We start from the raw sequence: 22,508 nt of genomic DNA, 5'->3' as shown, positions 1-22,508 counted from the left end.
ATACAGTATATCCATGTTTCTTAATCCAAATTTCCAGGAAAATGAGAAACTGACTAAGCCAGGATCTCAAGTGGGATGTATATTTAATAACATAGCTAAAAGGGTTTCTCAGAACTGTAAGAAAACTGATCTATTCACCAGCCATTTATGATAGCTGAGTCCTAATACCATTCCATCCCATTTGGATCTAGACAATCTTCATCATACTTGAGGTGAAAGCCTTTAATTTCAGCAAATATATCAACTGGCGATCTATCAGGCAAAAGGTATGGCTTTTTTGTACAGGCAGGATCCTATACAAAAATTGCTATAACCCATATCTCCCCCCGTTTAAAGCATGCATTTCAGGGGCTTGTCTACTCTGTGAGGAACTCAGACACTAACTTAGTGTCCTCTGGCTGCACCTGCTCTTTTCAGCTCTGAATTATAGTTTTATCAGTATTTTCTCATTGGCAGCTTTTTTTCCCTTCTTTTCAAATGATAGGACAAATTACGGATTCTACAGTTCTTTTGCACTGAGCATAGTATTAAAACAGGTGGTAGTTGTGCGACCTATGACAATGAGCATTCAGGATCTTTTCTTCTGGGCTTGGGGAAGCATGGCTTGAGAAACTGGTCACAGAACTGGCTGTGTTCAGGAGTCCAAGTCCTACTGGGAAGATGCCCCATCCTCAGTCACAGGTTTCTGGGATTGCAGGAGTAGGTACTGTAGTGTTTTGATGCCTGCCATTTCTTCTTTTCCTTTGACTCTCTCCTGGTCATATCTGTTGCAGGCATCTGAGCTAGATTATTTGGTACATCACATGGGATCAACAGGTGCTGTGTTAGGGGCCAGACACTGTTCAGGTACATTCCATTCTTCTCTGGCTTTTACAGATCGAAATACTGCAAAAATCTTCTTGGAAATGATTTACTGTGCTTCTGATCCCCCGACTCTGCTGACAGTACTTTGGGTTCCAGTTACCTCAGCATTGCCCCACATGGCTCTGCTTTAGGACAGTTATATTATCATCCAGAATAGACTTGATCGTAGATCTTTTCTTAGCCTTAATTTTGACTTTGCAGAATTTTTTTTTCACTGACATTGCTTTAGACAAATATCTAATCTTTTCAGTTTGTACAATCCCTTCTTTGGGCCCATGCAAAAAAGCAGTCGATCTCTTCTTTTATTAAAATTAAACATATTGGGTTGACATCGGTTAATAACATTATATGAGTTTCAAGTATACAATTAAATAATACATCATCTGTATATTGCATTGTGTGCTCACCACCCAAAGTTGAGTCTCCTTCTGTCACCATACGTTTGACCCCCTTTACCTTCTTCATCCTTTCCTGCCCCCCTTCCCCTCTGGTCAATATCTCTTTATCAAGGTTCACAAAGATTTTTTTAAAAATAGATTTTATTTATTTATTTTTAGACAGAGGGGAAGGGAGGGAGAAAGAGAGAGAGAGAGAGAAACTTCAATGTGCAGATGCCTCTTGCACATCCCCAACTGGAGAACTGGCCCACAACCCAGGCATGTGCCCCGACTGGGAATCTAACCTGCAACCTTCCAGTTCACAGGCCATTTCTCAAACCACTGAGCCAAACCAGCAAGGTACACAAACTCTTAATCTTCAGTTCCTGATTTGGTTCTGCTAAAAATTCATCTGTTTCTTGTTTACCTTGAGCAGATCCCTGAGGACCTATTTCCAGGGGGACGCTTCTGCCTATGCTTGTCAACATGGATATTTCACCACGAGATATCCAATTAAGTCTTTTCGGTCAGGTCGTCTATCCACAGGAATGTTTTCACTGGCCGCAGCAGGACATAAACAGCAGGGTGAGAAAGGTATACATTATGAACTAGAAATAAGAATCCAATGTATGGTACTTGGGCTGGCCTTCCTTTCCAGACTCCCAAACTGTGTGGTTGGTCTCGGTGTTCTTGGGCTACTAGAATGCCTGACAATCACTGTGTCTCCCTTCAGCACAACCTTTTTCTGCATGCTGTGCTATTACAGAACACTGAGCAACGTGTCTCCCTCCACCTCATTGGCACCCTGAGGAACCCGCACCACCAGCAATTGTCTGAGTCTGTGATAGCAGCAGGGGCAGCAGCTTCATGGTCTCCGAGGACCCCACACTATAAGGCCTCGTAAGGCTATATGACACGATCTTACCAGGAATCTCCCCTCTTGATGTTTTTTCTTTAATATATGAACATGTTCAAAGTGCTTATCTATGATAAGCACCTCCATTAAGAAGGATTCCCTTAAGATTTCACAGTTCCCATATCTAAAATTGGCCTTTTGGTAACTTGTCCACACCTACCCAAACCTGCTTTTATTCCCCAGGCTTTCTCACCTCAATAAACAGTACTACTGATTTGATTAGGCTCTGACCCAGGATTATCCTTCATTTTTCTCTTTCATTTCCACCCCATATTCCAGGGAAAACCCTGTTTTGGATCCAAACCAATCATCTCTGGGAAAAATTTTTGCAATAAATCCCTCAATGATTTTCTATTCCTGTTTCTAGTCTACTTCCCATCACTACCCCCTTCCTCACATAATTTAATCTCTTAACTGCAACCAGAGGATATTTTTTTAAAGGTAAATTAGGGCGCTCACTCTTGCAATAACCCTTTAGTCACATCACCAGCATTTAGAACCAGCCTAGAGTCCTCTCTGGGGCCTCCAGGTCCTGCACGATTGTGTCCCTGGCTGTTTCTCTGACCACAGTTCACACATGTAACACCTTGCTCACTATGCTCTTTAAACTGGATTTCTTGTTGGTCCTTACATGTCACTTACGGGCCTGCCTCACGTCTTTTGCACGTGCTGCTCCCTCAGCCTAGAACCTCTTCCTCTATGTAGTTCAAGTCTGACTTCTCAATTAATCCAACTTCCCTGCTCAGAGATGCTTCTCCTCCTAAGACCCCTACCTAAAATATCACTCTCATCTTCTCACCTTCCTTTATTTTTCATTATAGCATTTATGGATGCCAAGGTTCATATTATATATTTTTGTTTATTTGTTTATAGTATTTACTTAATAAACTAAGGCCCCCAAGGGCAAGGACTTTGCGTTGCTGCCTACAGGGTCCCCCACTCTTATAATCAGGCTTGGCATGAAACATGTGTTTAATACATATTTGTTGAATGAATAGCTATCTAGGTGGGAAAACTGAAACTGAAGACTAACTGTCCTAAGGCAGTTCCTTTTTTATGTTTTTGATGTAACTCCATAGTGCTTTTCACAGTGGCTGCACCAATCTGCATTCCTACCACCAATTCTGGGAATTTTTCCGAAGAAACCCAAAACATTAATTGGAAAGAATATGTACACCCATATGTTCACTGCAGCATTATTTACAATAGACAAGATGTGGAAGCAGCCCAAGTGTCCATCAGTAGATGAGTGGATAGAAAAGCTGTGATACATTTATACAGTGGAATACTGCATGGATGTGAAAAAGGAAGGAAATGTCACCCTTTGTGACAGTTTGGGTAGACCTGGAGAGCATTATGCTAAGTGAAATAAACCAGTCAGAGAAAGACAAGTACCATATGATTTCACTTATATGTGGAATCTAATGAACAGTGTGAGCTAACAAGCAAAATAGAGACAGACTCATTCATAGAGAGGAGGTTGACAGCTGTCGGAAGTTGGAGGGGCAGTGGAGCTGGGTGGGGGCGTGGAGAGATTGATCAAAAAAGAGAAAAAAATCATGGATGTTGACAACAGTATGGTGATTGCCAGAGGAAGGGGAGGAGGTGGAGGAGGGTAAAGGGGGGATAAATGGTGATGAATAGAGACTTGACTTGGGGTGGTGAACATACAAGACAGTGCACAGATGATCTGTTGTAGACCTGTGCACCTAAAACCTGTATATTTTGTTAAGCAGTGTCACCCCAATAAATACAATAAAATGGAAAAAAAAAGCTCTGTACTAATCAACTACTAAAGATTAAAAAAAAAAGATAAACTGTCCACATTTTCCTGTATTTCCCAGGGTCAGTTTTGCCAAGAGTAAGGATAATCCAGTGTATGAATAACGTGGGCACCCGTGATCAGAAATTCACTATGATCTGAAGTCAAGTCCTGTTGTACTCCTTTATGGCTCCTTGCTGATGGTTGTAATAAGCCTTTATAATGTTCTTCCAATGAAACTTAAAACTAAATTCTATTTAAATTACTCTCCCTAGTCTTTCTGAGTAAAAATCCAGCCTTGACCACAGTAGGGAATCTGCAGGAGATGATTTACTGGAATGGTATGTGTGCCCAACCTGGGATATGTGCGGGGACATCAATACCGTTTTTGCTAAATTATGTGTCTAATGAGGACATTTTCAGGGAGTTTCAATGACAGACTCCTCATTTACTTACAGAGCTGAGTGCACAACTCCAATAGCCCCTGAAATAAGCTTGGTAACAACAGCGTATAAATCACTCTTCAAGTGAGCAAAGAAAATATGTCATGACTTACATTTACCCATGTAATAACAAATGAAGGAGAACATTTATTATTTACTTACTTTGGTTACATCAGCTTTTTAGGTTGTTCTAGTTGAACTATAAAGCTCCACCAAATGACTTAGACTGACCTGGGCAGCATAGTAATTTGCAGTGGCAGTTATAACACTTAGGTTTGTGTCCATCACATGTGCAAACCTGTAGACCAGCTTACATTCCTTCCACTCCTCATTATCCTAAAGATGAGGCAATTGAGATTTCAGAAAACAAACCCCAGCATTTTCAGTTAACAGAAACTACAATAACCCTCTCCTTTATAGGCTAATAAATGAATAATTTAAGGTTTACATAGAAAATGTGTTTGTGGAGCCAGATTTGACTGTTTACAAAAGAATGCATGAAATAGGTAGTTTCTCTAAAATTCTGTTTTCTGTGTTTCTAAGTCTCCTGCATTTCTTCGTACATTCTTTCTGCAAATATTTATTGAGCATCTACTACATTCTATACACTTTGTTATAATATATTCTCTCTGGTCAAAATAATCTTGGTTTTCATAAAACTTCAAGGGGGAAAATAGGGGAACAGATTGACAAAATTTCAAGAAAAATCCTGAAAAATACCGATTTAAGTAAATCGAATAGTCAGGGTACCTCTGCCTGGCCATGGAAGGACTGGATTGCAGAAGTTCAGAAAGTATTTACAGCTTTTGAAACTGGTCCCTGATACCCCTAATAGTACAGTAGATTTTCAAGTAATGTTGGTAAAATGCTTAGGAACTTCACTCCTGTTTGTATCAATTAGCCTATGGTAAAACTGTTTTTCTTAGATGTCATTTTGCCAGTTCTAAGAACTTATCAATGGCATTAAGTGAGGACTTATTATATTTATTTTAGCTTTAATAAAACTCTCCCATGAAATCACCTGAACCTCCTCCTTTCCCACGCCTGGCGCCTCTGACGCCAGAGCAGGGCCTGGCAGGGCCTGGCAGGGCCTGGCGTGGGGAGGTCCAAGTTCTCCTGCCTCCTGGAGGAAATGCTCACTGTGAATTTCAGGAAAGTGATTTGGGAAAATGCATTCTCCATCTTATCAGACATTTGAAGAAGACTTTGATCATAGAGCCTCCAGATTCATTTTTCTGTATCTTCTCCTTCTTAAAGATAACTTCCTCAACCCAGGTCCCAGTGCTGAATAGTTGCTATCAAAGACAAACATGTTCCTAAGGAATGATTCTGGTAGAGTCACTCACAAAATTCAAATGTCCGAAGTGTCTTTCTCCTTTCCTACGGGTATTTGTACCAACAAATTTCAACCTCTTAAACAAGAGAAATCACTTCTTAATTTCTTATTATGTCATCTGTTGATTGGAGATGTAGAATGACTTCCAGCTCTGATATTCTGTGGTTCTAAATGTGCAGCATCATATTTGTCCAGGTATCATGGTTGGGGGAAGGGAAAGGGGAGAGCATGGTTGAAGGTGTAAAATTCTCTGTGAAGACCCTAATATCAATTACAATGATTTTCCTTACAAGTAACAAAAAGCCTAACAGTATTTTAGCCAAAAAATTAATTTAATTACTCATGTAACAGGAAGTCTAGAGGTGGAAATTTCAGGAATTGGTCTACTTTGCCAGGCCACTAAGTCAGTTGCCCTGACTGGCTTATATTCTGTTCATGGTTACCTAAAGGTCTGGAGCACCTCCTGGAATCACATCCTCATGTTCAAAGAAGGAAGAAGGGGCAAAGGAGTGGACTTAAAAGCATGTCCCTCTTTATTTGAGAGAAAACGTTCCCAGAGGCCCCAGCTGACTCCACTTCTATCACATTAGTCAGAACTGAGTTATTCCCCTACCTTTAGCAGCAAAGAGTTGACAGAGACCAATCATGAGTTGTTCCCTAGGGTTAGGCATATTGAGGACTAACCAAAATTGAGGTGTGTAGGCAAGGATAGTGTTGCCGAAAGGGAGTCAATAGTGTCTGCCACAGCCTTGAAAGCACATCACCAAGGAGCTACTCTAACTGGGTCTGCGGCCAGGCTTGAGTCAAACGCGTGGGTTCTCTCCAAGCCCCTCCACCTTCCTTGCTTCCCTGTTGCCTTCTGGTAAATGTTCAGGTTAAGAGAGGGGGAAGATGTGTCTTAAAATGGATGGTGATGTTCTAAATTAAAAGAGAAACAAGATGTGGTAGTGCTATACTCAACTTTCCTATTCTCATCATGTGTTTCATATTTTTATACTATAACTTGAATTTATTCTGCTCAACCCTTTATTCAATCATATCTGCAAACTTGCTATAAAATGTAATAGGTTTTTTTTTGGTCAGGTGACCCACTCACTGAAATGGTCCAGAGATGATTGTATTCAGGTTTATTTTCAAAACTCCACTTCTCAAATGCTACCATGCTAAGAAAACAGATGGTTTGATATAAAGCTTCTTTCATTGCATACAGGATAATATTTTTAATATAATGTAAAGATTTGGTTTGTAATTTAAAATTGCTATTTTCCCAGACTGAGCTTGGAGTACCATTAAAATTCTCAGGCAGTCTTCATAAACGAAAAGCGAAATTTTTGCATCAATTTTTCTAATTCAAGAAAAATTAAAAATGTTTAAAGGACACACCTTTTCTCATCAAAATAGAAATAGTTCTATTAATTTCAATGGAAAAAACTCTTAGTTTTAGGACATATAGTACCTATTGCATTCAATAGAATGATGTCAGTTTTCAAATTCTCACTTCTTTTTTGGCTATTAAAATATCAATATCTTAGTATTTTTGAAAAAAAGCAAACTTAGATTCATCTTTCTAATCTTCCTCCTTTTATAGTTGGGTAGAATATTAGAGTTCATGAAATTTGTTCACAAACATTATTTTATGTTATCTTTTAGTTAACCTACTGAGAATATTATTATTATTCCCACTGAAACTGAGGAAAGAAAAGTGAGGTTAAAAAAATGACTTACTTAAAGTCACAGACTATTAGCTATAGAGTTAGGCCTGGACTGAGATTGTTATATCCATTGCAATACTTAGCTCATGCCTGTTCTGTATCAAGTACCATTAGGACACTGGAAATAATAAAGAAATAATAACCAGACCTAACATTTCTCAAGGACTTGGCACCAGGCATCTTCCTAAATATTTACACATCTTATTTCAGTGAATCTTCTCAACAAGCGTATGAAATAGGAACTATTAGAATTTCCATTTTTCAGATGTGGAAACGGAGGTCTATAGATTTGCATAAGGTCACCTTGCTAGAAATGAAGATTGTCAGCGCTTGATGATTTAACAAGCATCGCCTCTCCGGGCCTCAGCTGCAGTTATCTGCTCTCCGGCAGCTGGTCAGAGGGTGGTGATCTGCGAAGCGGGAGCCACCTCTGGAAGCACTGGCTGCCACTGAATATGGTTGCTCTTTGCAGTGCTACTGCATTTTCCCATGATTCTCAAGTTTTTGTGATGCAAATCTAACTCAAAGAAGCTGAAGCAAAAAGAATGTCTATTGATTCACAAAACCCAAGGGAGGGCTGAACCGCTAGACCACCAACTACAAATAAGGCAGGGATGTTGCTTGTCTCAGTGCCACGGGAACCAGGAATTTCAGTGATGGCTGAATGCTTACCATCTCTTGCTTTTGTTTCTTCATTCATGTTGGCTTCATTCTTTATCACTACCCATGGCTTTTCTCATTCACCAACAGTTCACACAATTAATCTTTTGACTTTCACCAACAAAGAAGGTCTGCCTCTCTTGGGTGCAATCGGGAAAAATTCCACAGAAGGGCTCTGAGTGGCCTGGCTCATATAAGAAGCCACCTGGGCCAATCAAATGTAACTAAGAAGACATGTCATGTAAGAACATGTAAGATTTAACATGCCCACTTGTGCAGATTGTATATTTCACAAAGACGCCTCCCCAAAGGGCATGTGGGGTTTAGAATAAAGCTCGCCTAGCCCTGTAGCCTTGAGTGGGGTTTCTCCCAGAGGAAAGAAGCACCTTGTATCTCTGACACTGGGTCTTGCCAAGCCAGGCACCCAGTGAGCTGAGCCTTTTTTGAAAAATGAGCTATAATTGACATATAACATTATATTAGTTTCAGGTGAATAGCATAACAATATGATATTTGTAAAATGATCACCACAATAAGTCTAGTTAGCACCCACCACCATATTTATCAATAGTTACAATTTTTTTTTTCTTGTGATGAGAACTTTTAAGATTCACTCTCTTAGCAACTTCCAAAAGAGCAATACAGGATTGTTAACTATAGTCACAGTGCTGTACCTTACATCCCCAGAACTTATTTATTTTATAACTGAATATTTGTACCTCTGACTACCTTCCCCCATTTCACCCACCCCTTGCCTCCTGTCTCTGGCAACCACCAATCTATTCTCTGTATCTATGAATGAGCCTCCAACCCACCTTTTATAAATATGAAGCCGCTGATTAGGCTTGTGGATGCCATTTGTAAAACATGGCAGCTTCTGAGGAAATAATACATTTGCAGATAGAGGAAGGAAAGGGAAATATTAATTCTAGAAAAAGAGGTGATATTCAAAAGGATGCTGAAGGGAAATTTAAACCATTGGCCATACTCTAAGGATTTTTGCTTAGTAACAATGAGTGAATTCTCTTTAGAAAACTATTTCTCTTTCATGTAAAATTAAAAAAAAAAACAGTTCCACAATGAAATCATGAAACAATGATAAGTAGAGGCTATAGTGCAAGCAAAAACAAACAAACAAACAAACCACTGCCAGCTGAAGCTCTCAGCAGCACCTTGGGAAGCAGCTTGCTACTCTTTCAGGCATACCCACTCTCTCTTTGAAAATAAGAAGTTCTCTCATGGCAAACTTCAATTAAACAATTTCATGTTTTTTGTGTGAGGAGAGTCTGAAACTTAATATAGGTGCCTAATAATCTTCACTGGAAAGGTGCTACTGAAAACAGTTCTGGTTACATGAAAATGGTATTTTTAGCACCAGGTTTGTGGAGCTGTAAAGGTTAAAACAAACACACAAAAAACTTAAGTAAATTCTCATGGGTTGGAGGACGTTCTTCTCTGGGATACAGTTGTACCACCTCCACCCAGCAGGCACAGAATGCTCTCCAAAGCCATAGGCCGTGTGGAAGTAGTAGGACTGAACATGTGTCTAAAGATGGGCGGAAAGAACCCGGATTCAGAAGCAGCTGGACCCCATTCCAAAAGAGACCAGCTCTCAACTATGATGCAAAGGGCCCAGTGTACTTATTCTGGGATAATCAACCCCCACATGGCAATCTTCTTCCCTGGGACACATATAAAATCTCAAGAGCATGAGCTTTGCAAACATTATAAAGCAGAGTGCACCAAGGGGTCGAGGGCTAGAATAACAAACTCTATCCATTTCAGCTTGCTGTAGTATTTCCCCCCATGTAGGTACCTTTTGAATTTTAGACTCTCTGCTTTCCATTATCCTTTGTTTCTTATTGTTCCTGGTTAATTTTTCTCCACTTATCCTTCTTCAGTAGCCCAGAGTCATGTATTTGATTTAGCTACATCTTCCTGCTCATCCCTGCTTCCTCCATCCTAGGGATCTTTCTTCAACTAACCAGTCAAATAAACAACAGAGGTAGATCAGAGGAGTGGAAAGTGGTATCAAAGCCCTTCAGATCAAGGATGACAACCCTCCCTGTCATGATTCTCCTTCTCTCCTTCATTTCTCTTATTCTTCTGTTTTCTTCTTATATTTCACCCATCATTCATTCTCCACTTATTCTTTTGTTTCTCTTCTTTTACATTCTCTGCTTATGGCCAAACCTTCCTTATAAGATTTCTTTTTAAAAAAAATATTTATTGTTCAAATATATTTGTCTCCATTTTCCCACCACCACTTCCCCCTGCCCCACCCACCCCGACCTCCCTCCCTCCCTCAATCCTTCCCCACTTTAGCTTTGTCCATGGGTCCTTTATACACATTCCTTGATTTGACCCTTCTCCTTCCTTCATGCCACTGTCGGTTTCTTTTTTCTTTCAATGTTGCTGGTTATATTTTCCTTGCTTGTCCATTTTGTTGATTAGTATGTAGATCTTACTTATTGGTGAGACCATATGGTATTTGTCTTTCACAGCCTGGCTTATTTCACTTAGCATGATACTCTCCAGTTCCATCCATGATGTCATGAAAGGTAGTAGCTCCTTCTTTCTTTCTGCTGCAGAGTATTCCATTGTGTAAATGTACCTTAGTTTTTTCATCCACTCATTGCTGATGGGATTTCTTTTGTTAGAAAAGCCAACAGCCTGTATTTTAAATCTGATTGTCATTTGTGCAATTAAAATAAGGTATTCTCCGGCAAGGGATTTAAGAAATTTCCTGGGGTGTGTAGGGGTCATCAGACCATACATACTCATTCTGCCTCTGCCCCTTTCCCCATGTGTGGAGCTTGCTTTGGGTTAGCGTAAGTCACACGTGACTTCTGGGTGGAAACTTGAACAGCCATTGCAAGCTTTGCCATGCTCTTCTCTGCCACAGTTTCAGGTCACTCAGATGGTGGCTGTGCCCTCAGCCTGAGTCCTGGCAAGAGGGTGACTTTGAGCAGAGGGCACAGCTGACCGTTATTAGGCAGGTAGCATAAACAAGAAATAAACCCTTTTTGTTTCATGCCACTGAGATGCTCACACTGTTTGTTACTACAACGTGACCAGGAGATTTTTAACTGGTGTTGCAAGAATTTTTAAAACATGCAGTAGTCAAGGGCACTGATCTCTTTTCCCTTAGATTGTCAAATAAAAAAAATGACAACAGCCAACACAACAATAGCTGTCTGGTATGAATGAATCAAAATCACACCTATTTTTGTTGTCAGATCAGCAAAAAATTATATCTTTTGGCATGCCCCAGAATTTTAGTAATTAGTTTATGTGCTATCAGATGAAAAAGGTTGAAAATCGCTAGCTTACCATAACACACTTGCTGTTACGGCGCAGGAGCTGACTTTAACAGGCAAACAGAATGACACATTTCCTACTGAAACACCCTGGTGGCAATTTCCAACTATACCATGAGATCGTAATTTATTGAGATCAGAAGGAGAGGCCAGTGACAGAGGCTATTTCTAGTGCTTAGCATTGTAGTTTTACTTGTGTTTCAGACAGGGGGGAAATATACCAAATCAATCACACACAACCATATAATATCTTTTTCATACTTTCTATTCTCCAGCACTCAGCTGGCCATGGTGATTCCTTCCTGGTGACCTCCAGGGCGAGGGACACTGCTTTCTCATTACTGGTGTGTTGAAAACAAGGGCAGGTCCTTGTCTAATTGTCTGCAGCATGACTGAAACTAAGCTGTTCCTTTCAGTAAGACTTTATTGAAGTTTTGAGGAAAATTGACATTACTGACCATGCACATGGAAGAATTTGTGCCTGTTAAACTTGCCACCCCTTACACTCATCCCAATCTCAGAAATGCTCCAGAACATCCCCTTTCTTAGATCTCGCCCCAAAGACAAGGAAAGTTTTCTCTCTCCCAAGTTGCTTACAAAGCCTTTATTTCTTATCTAGACTTGACCATTTTCCAAGATGACTGATTCTGGGAGCATCTGCTTCTTTTGAGGACACTCCATCCTCATCTTCATGTACCATGATCTAAGTTCATGGCTCCAAAAAGACAATCACACTGTTACACTAGAAAAGAAAAAAAGAAAAAAAGACTCTTCTGAGCTAACAAACAGCCTAAGACCTCGGCAGGATGGCTTATGTTTCAGAAGGTCTTTTATGTGTGTGTGACCTGGCATTCAAGAAACCTTAAAAGAAAAGATCCTTACCCAAGTATATGTTTTTACTGATTTGAAAGAGAGTTAGAGAGAAACATCAATTGCTTGCTTCTCGTATGCACCCCAGCTGGGGATCAAACCCGCAACCTAGGTATGTATGTGCCACGACCGGGGAGGGAATCTGCAACCTCTTGGAGCACAAGGTGATGCTCCAGCCAACTAAGCCATCAAGTCAAGTTAGGGAAACTTTTGATCACGCTTCTATAGTCTTTATGTTTTAGAATTAATTAAAATTTATTAATTCCAGGCCTTTCTTCTTTCTTTATTTGGCAAAATCCTATTCCTTTAAGTGTCTATTTCTCTGAGAAACCTTCCCTGACTCTTGGCCGGGTGAATTCCTCCATTCTGGATAACTCTACAACACTGTCATCCACATCTTTTGGACAAAATTATTTACCTTTTTATGTTGTGATTTGCCTTTTTATGTCTCTCTCCATTTATTAGAAGACAGTTGCCTGAGAACAGGAAGTCAGTATTTCTCGTGTGTCTATCTCAGTGTCTAGCAGTACTTGGGGCATAGGAGCTATGCAACGGGTGTCAACTGCATGGATGAGCACATGTAAAGGTGCCACCTCTTCCTCATTCATCCTTGGATTGTGTGTGAGTGTTTATGTGCTGTGAGGGTGTAGAATACAGTGTAGTTACATCTGGATGCCATCATGTATGAAGGGATGTGTAAAAAATGGTCCATATTGAATCTGCCAAAATAGTTCATGGATTGAAATACACAAAAGGTTTGAGAAATATTTATGAAGGCAACCACATCCTAAAAAGGGAGTTTGAGGTTCTTACTTGTCAACTAAGTCTTCCCACATTTACCTCTGAGCTTTTCCCTTTATATTTATAATTAGAACTTTTTAAAACATTTTATTTTTTTTCCTTAAAGGCACATGACACACTAGTGTTTTCTTATGCTGGTATTTTGTGATCGTTTTAGTATGAAATAAAGGAAATCATCAATTTTTTTTTTCCTGGTAGGGATTTTTAAGCCCACATGATAAATCACATTTAAGACAAATTTACTCACCTGAGTTCTCCTTTTTTGGTTTCACCTCTTATTTTTTTGTGAGATGAGCATGGTAAACCTTGCTGAAAAATAAACAGAAAAAGAGAGTGGCAGATTATAACTGAGTTACTGTAGAATTGCATTACTACATTTGTTTCTCTATTATCCTTGGCAATGATATTTGATCATTTGTCAACCCCCTGCAAATATCCTCTTTCCCTCACTCCATAACTCAAAAATGTCTTCTTCAGGGCATACAGAATAAGTTGTAACCATACATTTGCCGGCTCTAAACAATTCTCTTCTCTCAGTGTGCACAGTGAATGTTACTAATGGGAAACTCTTTGCATGGGCCCTGCAAACAGCCAATAACTCAACTTGTCAGTATTCCAATAACGATAGGCTTCAATTTAACATGAAGAAATATAAAATTCAGTTTAGCATTTTCAAAAGAAATGAATACAGATTATGAAATCTCTTCTTTCAGGCAAAAAGACTTCAAATTATTACAGATAGATATTTATTTCTAATAATGTCATTTCAATATACTTCTCCATTGCCTGATGTTAGAAGTATTTGTCTGGAGATTGGATATCACAGCTCCGGGCCCAATCTCAGGGACCAACTGAAAATCTTATTCGCAACTGAGCAGCAATGCTCCTCATCGCTTTCCTGGGTTTCCTGAACTTTTTTCTCGTCTTACCTTTCAAATTTATTTCCCAACATCTCAGAAATAGCTCTTTTTCATATAGGAATTAATGGCGATGTCAGGGTGGTTTCACTGGGGTCTAACTTCTTGTTTTGTCCCTCCTTCCACCCTTATTCCCTTCAAGACTTAGATTAGGCCTCCTTTTTCGAAAAAGTTCCTCTCTTCCTCCAAAAATACACCTTTAGTCTGGGTGAATGAGAAAAAACAAGTGTCCTCAGGGAGGCTAGCCCTGAGCTGCTGGCAGGAAGGACTGGAAGGCCGTCCTGGAGTAGATAAACTTCCATTACCAGGATACTCTTCCCAGCAGCAAGGCCATTCCTCAGACTGGGAAGCCTTCTGCTTTCCATTGTAGTGTCACTGGTAGGTGACTCCTTCTCCCTCCCAACTTCATCCAGCTGTAGAGGTGTGGAGATCTCTCTCCCTGTACAACCCATGCTTCTCCAAGGAGTGGTAAGAGTTAAGGGAACACTCGCACTTCAACATTCTCTTCCTATAAGAATCCCCAATAACCTGCTTTAGCTGGCACCAGGCGTTGCTTTGTTTACAGTGTTAGTCCCACACCTGCCTTAACATTTCAATTTCTTTTCTCTGTGCTCCCAGGTACCTCATTTTTCACTCCTGTAACAATCTCTATTCAGTCAATGTGTAGTCCTCTGGCATTGTTAGGTCATGGATGCCCTTAGGGCAGTTACCTCATCTTCTATTTATTGGACTTCATTGTATCCAGAGGGCCTAGCATGATGGTAGAAAGTGCTCAATGAATACCATTGAATGAATGGTTGGATGGTCAAAAATTACAGACAGTAAGATCAGAGCAATGTTAGTTTGGGTAGTTCTTTGCTACATTTATAGATTTCTTGCATCTACTTTCTAATGAAATTTTATTTGGCCTTTAAAATCACCTCTGATATAAACAGCAGGCCTACTTTTGGAGATGATGTGTTGTGGTGAGGAACTGTGATGTGCTGTTAAATGTTTATCAGTGTAGCTGATTTGATGCCACCAGCCTGTTATCATTGAGTGCAACATTGGGAAAAGAGGTCCAGTAGCACACCATTTTAAGAATTTTCATTTTACAGCTACAATGTAAGAAAATTACCTCAAAACATAGATAACAGTGAAATGTAATGAAATAATTAGCAATCGAAGGGGTCTGAATATTTATTACTTGTTTTTAATATAATTTATATGATTGTAAGTTCAATATATTTTTTGATAATGACTGTGTTTAACAACTGGCTTACAAAATTCCTGATAGGGTAATAATATTTTTCTCGTGACATTGTTGAAGCTGGCTTCAGATACCACCGGACAGGACTCTCCTTCTCTCCTTCTAGAGGACACCCACATTGCTTCACTCATGGACCAGCATCATTCTGACCTCTGCTTCTGTCATCATCTCTTCACCTTCGACGGGCCCTCCTGCCTCCCTCTGATAAGGACTCTTGTTATTTCACTGACCCACATGGATAATCCAGGATATCTCTCTGTCTCAAGATCTTTAACTTATTCACATCAGCCACGTTCCTGTTTACCATGTAAGATAAAATATTCACAGGACTTGAGACATGATATCTTTGGGGGGGCCATTATTCAACTTACAACATCACATTCTAAGATCATGAGACATCAGAACCTTGTTTCTCTCATCTTTCACTTTCCTGATTACATTTTCACAGTTCTTGGCATCTGGCTGAGACTTTAGCTCTTTGTTCTATTGCACCACTATTTTGGGTAATTGAACTTTCCGGTGGATAGTCCAACACCAGGGCCTCTCCTTTCACTGGCACCCTCAAACCTAGATATATTTGTCGCTAGTCCATTTTTTAAAACTTTTTAATTGAATGTATTGGGGTTTATATATAGGTTTCAGGTGTACCATTCTACAACACATCATCTATATATTGCATTGTGTGTTCACTATCCAGAGTCAAATCTCCTTTTATCACCGTATATTTGAACCCCTTTACCCTTTACGAACTGCATCCCTTCCTCCTTAGTAGCCACCGTACTGTGGTCTGTGTCTAAGGCTTTTTTTGTTTGTTTGTTCACTTTATTTGTCCATTTGTTTTTTTCACTCATATGTGGGATATAAAACTTAAAACATCAAGCTAATATTTTTGTATTTGGCACCATAGGCTATCTCTATGCCTCACCGCCTTCCAAATCCAGTTTGATTTCACTCACTCATTTTCTGTCCAACTGTATTTTCTCATCTGTATGCCTCCTTCTTAACCTTCTTTATTGTGCAAACAACCTTTGAAATCCCACTTGAAACCAGAATTGTTTCTTGACTTTTGGATGAAAGGTAATGTTCTACCACCATTACTCTACTTCCACTGCTCCCATCAACAAAATCAAATTTGTTTTTCTTCTTTTTTTTTTTTTCTTCGAATCACATAACACTTCTCTGGGCCTTGATTTTGTGACTATCTTATAAATGTGATGGATATTTTCATTGTTTTATTCTTATATGTGTCCAAGTTAGACTGCTTCTTTATGATTGTCAGTGCTCAGGAATCATACCCATTTAGTTCTCTTTGCATTGCACTCAGTAAAGAATCATGAACAGCTTTATAAATGTCTTTTCATAGCTTCAAGAATAGGGATATTCATGATGTACTAATTGACTGATGTAAAATCGTGCTTGTGAGAAGCAACATATGAAACGATCAATCTGACTTAGAGCATGATTCCTCATTAAAGAGTAAGTAATGATGATGATAATGCTTTCAAACTTCTGGCGTTGTCCCCATGTCTTAGCACATTATGCACGCACCATAGCTTATACAGAAATTGTGCCAAGACACACTCTCAAAAATCCACAATCTTTGTGTTTTTCTTTATGTATCTTCTAAGTTATGAATACATAATGCATAAACAAATTCTAGCTATTTTGTGCGTTAAGAGTAATGAAACAATATTTCAGTTGCCTTATCCTTGAAAACAGAAACAGCCATTAGGTTTTATTTCTAAATGTTTAATTCATCACCACAATCATCATCATCTGGACTACAGATGGCAGACATACTTTCTAGAACTCTATTTCTAAATAAATAGCATTTCCTTGAACAGTTCTGTAGAGAGAACATACAGTATTTACATTCCTTGTGGCTCTTCTCTGCATTTAGCCTAAGTTTACAAGCACATTTGAGATGAGAATAATATCACTAAAGAGCAAGAGTAGTTTCTCAAATTTGGTTAAGGAGAAAAACTAAATTGGACTATAGAATAACACTGCCAGAGAAGTTCTTTTGGTTGGGTTGCTTTAAAAAATTTATATAACTTACTCAGTATTTTTATAAGGGCACACATTATTTCCATTCTTATTATCTTTGCTCATAAATACCTGACCACACATAATTCACTTAATTAACAGCTCTCTAAATAGATTGAGTTTTTTGCCTTAGGGGATGTACACTAGAGACCAGAAACTCCTGAGTTGTCTGGCAAAGCTCCAGAAGTGTCTAATCACATGCTTGGACTGAAAAAAATAGATCAAACCAAAATGCAAATGACAGCAGCAGAGAAGGAGGCCACTGAGTGCAGGAGAAAGGGGATAAAGAGGTAAGCCTCCCTCTGTCTTCCAGCGTCTGAAAGGCCTGCTCTAGGCATGATATTTATGAACTCCAGTGATGTGTACAAATCCAATAAACTGAAAACTCAGAACAGGCAGAGGCTAGTAAAATCAATTTACTGAAAATACTGGAAACAACAATTTCAACCATTTGGCATGTGCTTTTAGTCATTGGATGGATAAACATAAACAAAAATTTTAAAGAACAATAAAACAAATAAAACTTAAATTTATGGAAGCCATCAAATTAATTAATTTACTGGCCTTATAGGAACTTACGCTGTTTATAGCATGAGTACTATAGTTACATTACTGAGGTTTGCTATTAACGGTATTGATTTCCTTTTATAGTAAAAACTCTCATGCTGACCAAGTGGCTCAGTTGCTTGGAGTGTTATCCCATACACCAAAAAGGTTGCAGGTTTGATCCCCTGTTAAGGTGCAGATGGTATGCAACTGGTTGATATTTCTCTTTCACATCGATGTTTCTCTCTCCCCACTTCCTTTCTCTCTCAAATCAATAAACATATCCTCCAGTGAGGATTTAAAAAAATGGGTGTTGCTGGTGAGTCCTTTAAAAAAAAACAACCCTCAACAAAGTGAGTATAGAAAGAACATATCTCAAGATAAAAAAGGCTATACATGACAAACCCATATAGCTAATATCATACTCAATGGTGAAAATCCAAAAGCCTTTCTCTAAGATCAGGAACAAGACAGTGATGCCTATTATCACCACTTCTACTAAACATAGTATTGTAAATCCTAGCCACAGCAATCAGTCAATAAAACAAAATAAAAGACCTTCAAATTGGAAAGAAAAAAGTCACACTATTTACAGATGACATATTATATATAGAAAACTTAAAGACTTCACCAAAAAAAAAAAAACAATATTAGAACTAATACTTCTTAAAAAAGACTATTTAGAACTAATGAATTTGTTAAAGTTACAGAACGCTATATCAGTATACAGAAATTTGTTGTGTTCTATAGCAATTCAAATGATGAGGAGAATTTTTAAAAATCCTATTTTGAATTGCATCAAAAAGCATAAAATATCTAGAAACAAATTCAACAAAGGAGGTGAAAGACCTGTACTCTGAAAACTGTAAGACATTGAAGAAAGAAAACTGAAAAACATAAAATAAGTGGAAGGATACCATGTTCATGAACTGGAAAGATTAATATTGTTTAAATGTCCTTACTACTTAAAGCAATATGCAGATTTAATGAAACCTCTATTAACACACCAATGGCATTCTTCTCAGAACTAGAATAACTAATCTTAAAATTTATATGACACTAAAAAAAGACCCCAAATAGCCAAAGAAACCTTGAGAAAGAAAAAAGTGGGAGGTACCATGCACCCTTATTTCAAACTATACTATAAAACTACAGTAATTACAGTGGTATGGTACTGACATAAAAACAGACATATAGATCAATGGAATAGAATAGAGAGCCCAGAAATAAACCCTCACATATATGGTTAACTAATCTATGACAGAATAGACAAGGATATACAATACAGCAAAGACAGTCTCTGATAAGTGATTTTGGGAACACTAGCTAGATAAATGCAAGAAAATGAAATTGGACCAGTTTCTTACACCATATACAAAAACAAACAGAAAATGGATTAAAGATAAATGTAAGACCTAAAATCATAAAACTCCTAAAAGAAAACATAGGCAGTAAACCCCTTTACATCAGTCTTAGCAATAACTTTTTGGATATGTCTCCTCAGTCAAGGGAAATAAACAAAAATAAACAATGGGAGTTCATCAAACAAAAAAGTTTTGCAGAGAGAAGGAGACCATCAACAAAATGAAAAGACAACCTACTGAATGGGAGAAGATACTCACAAATGATGCATCCAATAAGGTGTTAATATCCAAAATATGTAAAGAACTCATATAACTTAACACCAAAAAAATAAAAAAAATCCAATTAAAAAATGAGCAGGGGACCTAAATAGACATTTCTCCAAAGAGGACATAGATGGTCAATAGACATAAAAAAATGCTCAACATCACTAATCATCAAGGAAGTGCAAATTAAAACCACAATGAGATATTACCTCACACTTGTCAGAATGGCTACCATCAAAAAATCAACAAATAACAAATGCTAATAAGGATATGGAGAAAATGGAGCTCTTACTCACTATTGATAGGATTGTAAAACAGTGCAGGCTCTGTGGAAAACAGTGTGGAGATGCCTCAAAACATTAGAAATAAGGTTGCCATGTGATCCAGCAACTCCACTTTTGGGTATTTATCTGAAGAAAACAAAAACAGTAATTCAAAAAGATATATGCACACCTATGTTCATTGCAGCATTATTTACAATAGCCAAGATATGGAAGCAACCTAGGTGTCTATCAATAAATAAATGTATAAAGGAAATGCCACATGTATGTAATCATGTGGTAACTCCAATTGCAGCTGATTTTCCTGGTATGTTTTGTTGTTGGAGCAAATTGAGACATCCTCTGGCCCATGGTGTATAGCTATTAAGCTTGTTACTGCATTTTTCTCTACAGATATTAGTAAAGATCATCAGGAATTCTGCTTTTGGATGGCAAGACCAGCAGTACACTTTCAAAGTCCTGCCTTAGGACTATGTCTGCTCTCCAGCCCTATGTTATAATCTAGTCTTCAGGGATATATATATGAAAGGAGACATTACAGGTGATGGTAAAGAAAAATTATCATGAGACTATTGTGAACATTATATACCAACACACTGGATAACCTAGAAGAAATGGATAAATTCTTAGAAACATATAACCTATAAAAAATAAGTTTTGCAGAAATAGAAAGCCTAAATAGACTAATAACTAGGATAGAGATTGAGTCAGTAATCAAAAATCTCCCAGCAAAGAAAAGTTCAAGACCAGATGGCTTTGCTGTGAATTCTATTGAACACGTAAAGTAGTATTAATGCCAATCCTTTCTTCTCAAACTCTTCCAGAAATTGAAAAGGAAGGGACACTTTCAAACTCCTTTTACAAGGCTAGCATTACCCTGATACCAAAGCCAGACAAAGACAAGAAAAGAAAATTACACATCAATATTCCAGATGAATATAAATGTAAAAATTCTTAACTAAACAATAGCAAATAAACCACCACTTATTTATTTATTCACTTACTGAAAGACTTTTTGGTTGTTTCCAAGTTTTGGCGATTATAAATAGAACTGCTATAAACATTTGTGTGCAAGTTTTTGTGTGGACGTAAGTTTTCAACTCATTTGGGTAAATACCAAGTTGCATGATTGCTGGATCATATGGTAAGAGTATATTTAGTTCTGTAAAAAACTGACAAAATGTCTTCTAAAGTAGTTGTACCATTTTCGATTCCCACTACCAATGAGGGAGAGTTTCTGTTGCCTCCCATCCTCGTCAACATTTGGTGTTGTCAGTGTCCCAGATTTTGGCCATTCTAATAGGTGTACAAAGGTATCTCATTGTTTTAATTTGCAGTTCCTTAAAGACATATGATGTTGAATTATTTTGTTATGCTATTTGCCATCTGTATATCTTTTGGGGTGCTAGCTATCAGCTCTTTTTCTTATTTTAAGACTTGAGTTGTTTATTTTCTTACTGAGTTTAAAGAGTTCATTGTATATTTTAGATAACTGTCCTTAATTGAATATATCTTTTGCAAATACAGGGTATGGCACAAATAACACTCCTTTTTTATTACAAAATCTTTTATTAAAAATCATAAGCATGTAATTCTGTAACATAACAATATCACATTCAAGCAAATCTTATGACATTTTAGGTGAAATGTTCAAATTAAAACTATAAATTATTACGCCCATATTATCACACTATCAACCACACTAAAGTAAGTCTGACTTCTGCTAGACACTATATTTTCTTCCAGTCTTATCTTTTTATTCCTTTGCCAGTGTTGTGTACAGGGTATAAATTTTAAATTTTAATGAAGTCCAGCTTATCAGTTATTGTTTTCAATAGTGTATATAAAGGATCATCACCAAATTCAAGGTCATCTAGATTTTCTTCTATGTTATCTTCTAGGAGTTTTATACTGTTGTGTTTTACATTTAGATCTATGACCCATTTTGAGTTAATTTTTATAAATGCTGTAAGATCTCTCTATATCCAATGTTTTGTATGTTCATATTCGATTGTTTCAGCATCATTTGTTGACAAGACTATCCTTTCTTCATTGTATTGCATGTGCTCATTTGTCAAGTGTAAGTAGCTCAAGAAACTGAGGGTTTTTAATTATAAATTTTATATGTGTTTTAAACAGTAAGCTTTAGAGAAATAAAGTAAACAAAAGAACATCCTTTTTCCCCATCTCAATCACAAATCAACCCTTCCTCACAGTAGCATATTAAGCCTTGGGGTTTAGAATCATGGCTTAGTTTGATTAATGAATTGGATTAGCCTGGAAAATATCAAGGTTGAAGGCATTATTCATTGCCAGATGTATTTTGCTTTATAAACAAAAATGCAAGTGAATTTCTTGTTCCATGTACCTAAGATGCTGGTGAATCATTAATCACAGCTGTCTTCCCTACAGCCATGGATTCCCAGCAAGTGCTAGAATTCCAGGTCTGCATGGTCTGAAAGACCATCTCTCAGATAATAAGAACCCCATTCTCAGCTCATGGTGACCATAAAAACTAACATTTTTATTTAGGTAGTCTCCTGAGAAAGAATTTGTTTTCAGCTGTTTAGTACACTTTTCCTTATTGCTAGCCACTAGGTCTTTCTGTCATAGCTTAACGAAAAACAGAAAAAGGAGAAGATTATGTCATTTTTCACACAAGAAATAGCCTAAAGGCATTTGTGAATGGGAATAATTTAGACCATGTCCCTTCCAGTGATTTACATGAAAGACCTGGAAGACCCAGATTACTGCCTCTATAGCTACTCCCTGTGTCTCCT

The 22,508-nt window shown here is 38.0% G+C and overlaps 1 pseudogene; it reads right to left on the bottom strand.

Moving 5' to 3' along the window:
- Positions 1-799: 799 nt before the first annotated feature.
- LOC129066879 (parafibromin-like) lies at positions 800-14,430 on the bottom strand (annotated as a pseudogene).
- Positions 14,431-22,508: the final 8,078 nt, after the last annotated feature.

Source organism: Pteronotus mesoamericanus, unplaced genomic scaffold, assembly GCF_021234165.1.
Source record: "Pteronotus mesoamericanus isolate MK-2021 breed Mesoamerican mustached bat unplaced genomic scaffold, CSHL_Meso_final contig_20, whole genome shotgun sequence".
In the NCBI taxonomy this organism is placed as follows: Eukaryota; Metazoa; Chordata; class Mammalia; order Chiroptera; family Mormoopidae; genus Pteronotus; species Pteronotus mesoamericanus.
This window is presented reverse-complemented; position numbering and strand designations above follow the sequence as displayed.